Source organism: Gossypium arboreum, chromosome 8 (genome assembly GCF_025698485.1).
Source record: "Gossypium arboreum isolate Shixiya-1 chromosome 8, ASM2569848v2, whole genome shotgun sequence".
Taxonomy (NCBI): Eukaryota; Viridiplantae; Streptophyta; class Magnoliopsida; order Malvales; family Malvaceae; genus Gossypium; species Gossypium arboreum.
Window position 1 is genome coordinate 100,130,949 of NC_069077.1, and position 3,204 is coordinate 100,134,152.

Consider the following 3,204-nt stretch of genomic DNA (forward strand, 5'->3'; position numbering starts at 1 on the left):
GATTGAAGGATTGATATTCTGTATGCACACCTCCTCCACTTGAGTCACACCTCATTACTAGATGGACCCTACGTAGAACCAAGTAAACCATCAATCTTTTTATTGAGAAGTTCTACCTAATTTGACAGTATAGTAACTGAGTCGACATTATAAACGCCGGCTATTTTTGTTGGCTTAGTCCTCATGACTTTCCACTGATAGTTATTCAGTGACATTTCTTCAATGAATTCATAAGCCTCTTCAGGTGTTTTGTTGTTGATGGTTCCGCCAGCAGCAGCATCAACCATTTGCCGAGTCGAGGGATTCAGACCCTTGTGGAATGTTTGTACTTGAAGCCAAAGCAGTAACCCATGGTGAGGGCATCATTTTAGTAAGTCCTTGTATCTCTCCCATGCATCGTAAAGTGTTTCTAAATCCATCTGCACAAAAGAAGAGATATCATTACGTAATTTAGCTGTTTTAGCCGGCGAAAAATATTTTAGTAAAACTTTTTTGGTCATTTGTTCCCAAGTAGTAATTGACCCTCGTGGTAACGAGTTCAACCGCTATTTAGCTTTGTTCCTCAATGAAAAAGGAAATAACCGAAGACAAATGGCATCATCAGAAACACCATTGATTTTAAATGTATCGTAAAATTCCAGAAAGTTTGCTAAGTGAGCGTTGGGATCTTCGTCCTGCAAACCATCAAACTGAACAAACTGTTGTATCATTTGAATTGTGTTAGGTTTCAGTTCAAAAGTATTTGCAGCTACAGCCGGTCTAACTATGCTAGATTGAGTTCTTGTTAGAGAAGGTTTAGCATAATCATACATAGTACGTGGAGCAGGATTTTGATTAGTCGCAATTTCAAGAGGTAGCTGATTGCCTTGGTTTTCAGCCATCTCTTCGGTTGGGGGTTGAGTATCGTCTTCTTGCTCGTTCTCTGTGTATCTTAAGTTGTTCCTTATTTCTCTTTGGTTTATACGAACTGTGCGATCAATTTCTTCGTCAAAGAGTAATGGTCCCGACGGGTTTCTTCTAGTCATAAATTATAAAAACCTGCCAAGAGAAGGAAAAAGTAAATTAATAAATAACAATAATAAAATTAAATTAAATTGCAAGAAAAATAAATGGCTAAAGTAATAAAAATTGAATGTTCCTAATATCTTAGTTCCCCAGCAATGGCGCCAAAAACTTGATCGCGTGATTCGTAACAAGTAATAAATATTTATAATGAAGATCAAACCTAGACTAACTATTATCACGACGAAAAGGCAAGCGCACCTATCGAACAATAGTATAGTAATGGCAAGATCGGGATATTGTACCCAAGAGAACCAAAAGTACTAGTAATAACTATCTTTTTATTATTTAACCTAGAAATAAAGAGGAGTTGTTTATTAAAATAATTAACTAAACTAATTAACTAATTAAACTAAAGCAAAAGAGAAAATTTGGAAAAAGACTTGAAGAAAAGTAATTGATAAAGACGACACCCAAGGAGGAATCCACCTAGATTTTACTTGTTATCGGACTCTGAACCAGACGATTTATTCACTTGACTTAATCCGTGAGACTCCCTAACCTATATTATTATCTCTTTCGAGACTAATAACCTCTAACCCTTAGTTGAATTAATTGAAATCTCTTTCTTAATTAAAACCCCTAGGGAAGCAGTAAATCGATCTATGGACTCCCATATTACGTTTCACCCTAATCCGGTAAAATCTCGTAACCCTATTTCTAAACGTTTGATCAACTCCGCTTAATTATGCCAAATCTACTCTTAGGCAGGGACTTTTGCTCCTCTGCATAAGCACATCAAATCATGAATTAATACCCGGAATATTAACTCAAGCATCAAGAGCACATAATTAAGAACAAATCAAGTATTCATCATACAGTTCAGATAATAATAACAAGATCCATCATAGGTTTCAACCCCCTTAAGTATCTAAGGCATTTAGTTCATAATAAAATAAGAGTACATCTCAAAAGTATGAAAATAACAAAACATAAGAAAACTCTAAAACCTTTGAAGGAATTCTGAGAGAGATCATCAGTCTTGGAGTAGCTCTGGCTTTTGGGATGGATCGTCTGGCTTCCCTTAAGTAATTCCCGGTGTGTGGTTTTTGTACTCCAGAAAAGTTCTGGAGGGAGGCCCCTTTCTAAGTCATACTTAGGGTGTTTATATAGGCTTTGGATTGACTTTCTTCCTCCCTAAGTATCCTTTTTCCGTGTAAAATATAGCTTCTTGAAAAAGGGACACGCCCGTGTGCCACAGCCGTGTGACGTGATTGCCAGGCCGTGTTCGATCCTTAAAATTACACACGGCCGTGTGGATCAATGGCCAGGCCATGTAAATCGTGAAAGCCTTGGTCGAAAACCTCGAAATACATAGACGTGTGAGCTATCCGTGTGGCAAGGCTTAGGCCGTGTCATCTTCTCAATTTGGTCCGTTTTGGTCCCCTTTTTTGCTCATTTTTGGCTCCTTTTGACTCTTGGTGCTCTCCTGAGTACAAAACATGAAATAACCGGATTAAGAGCACCAAAATCCACAAATCTAGTAATAATCATCCATGAATATGCTAAGTATTTGGGGTAAAAATATGTATAATTTGGTGTTTATCAGTAATCATCCTAACGTTTCTTGGAGCAACCAAGGAAATGGACCAAACAACAACTTTATGCAGCATAGACCCAACCAATCTCAAGGGTTTAATCAGCAAGCTCCAAAACCACCTCAAGCTGAGGCATCAAACTATTTGGAGAACTTTTTGAAAGCATACATGGAAAAGAATAACGTTTTGATCTAGAGCCAAGCAGCAACACTGACAAATTTAGAAAACCAAATAGGTTAGTTAGCTACGGAGCTTCATAATAGACCGCAAGGAACCTTGTTGAGCGATACTGAGAATCCAAGAAACTTGGGTAAAGCACATATCAAGGCAGTGGCATTGCGAAGTGGTAAAATTTTGGAACCCCGATTGATTGATGTCGAAGACGAGCCTGTTGAAAAGGAGGAAAGTCAACCAGCTGTTGAAATTCCTACACCAAAAGAATCAGAAACTGCAAAGACTGACAAGGTTAATCCTAACTTAGTGAATTCAGATACTTTAACATCTTCTTTGGATACAGATTTACCTACTCAGAAGAATTGTCCGATTCAACCGAAAGTTCTATCACCTCTATATCCACAAAGATTATAGCAACACAAGTAGAAAT

At 37.6% G+C, this 3,204-nt stretch overlaps 1 non-coding gene across 1 annotated transcript; it reads left to right on the forward strand.

The window, feature by feature from the left end:
- The first annotated feature begins 345 nt into the window (after nt 1-345).
- Nucleotides 346-452, forward strand: LOC128280018 (small nucleolar RNA R71). Its single transcript, XR_008270200.1, has one exon. It is a non-coding gene; the product is annotated as a small nucleolar RNA R71 (small nucleolar RNA).
- The last annotated feature ends 2,752 nt before the right edge of the window (nt 453-3,204 follow it).